Source organism: Mixophyes fleayi, chromosome 1 (genome assembly GCF_038048845.1).
Source record: "Mixophyes fleayi isolate aMixFle1 chromosome 1, aMixFle1.hap1, whole genome shotgun sequence".
Classification (NCBI taxonomy): Eukaryota; Metazoa; Chordata; class Amphibia; order Anura; family Limnodynastidae; genus Mixophyes; species Mixophyes fleayi.
The window spans coordinates 356,136,251-356,137,158 of NC_134402.1; positions in this window are offsets into that span (position 1 = coordinate 356,136,251).

Sequence of the window (908 nt, forward strand, 5' to 3'; positions counted from 1 at the left end):
TGTCTCTTTGTTTATATTTTACTATACTGTTACAGTTCTCCTTGGTATATGGGGGCCTGGACAAATTCTAGAGGCAAAGTTGGGAGATAATTAGATATCTCTAAGGAATAAACCTGCACACAGTCAATGGTACCCAAACCAATAAAGACTCCAGACATAATAAATATGAGCTAGGTCTTAGTGAATTTTTTTTTTTCTCCTTTTTTTTTTTACCATTAGTGAAATAGACAGGGCCACAAAAAGAATGGTCTCTTCTGCCTCAGAATGTTCAAGATCGCACAAATGCCTTTTCTTTCTGCTCAGGGGGACTGCAAAACACTGTTTCTAGTGAAAACTAATAAAACATTTTAATAAAACCTTGCCCAATGGATGTTTGCTCAAGCACATTTATCATGTTACCTGGCACTCTAAATTTGCCCAGACTCAGTTCTCAAAGTGGGAATTTATTAGTTACAGTATGGAAAATGTAAGTGAATAGAATTTGATAGATTGTCAACCAAAGTAGTAGTGAGACACACCCACACCAAAGATAGGGTCAAACGCTTCAACAAGAGACTTGGCAAGGAGATTTTTTTTTTTTATAAAGGCAGTGGTTCCCAAACTGTGTGCCATGGCTCTCTGGGGTGCTGTGGCCAGGGCTGGTGATAAGCAAAGCAGGGGACTACTTGGTAATATTTTGGCTTAGGGGTGCCTTTAAAAAATTATGGAGACCCTAAGGGTGCCTCAAACTGAGAAAGTTAGGGATCCACTGGTCTAAGCTGTAATTGATTGTACCTTCCATTCGTAATTACAGGAAACATGTTTAATACTTCCCTACAGGTTCTGGTTTGTTGTTTGATGAAATTATCAATCAAATACAATTAAACTGGGTTGAATGATTTTCCACTTGGACAGTCTAGATTTTGTAT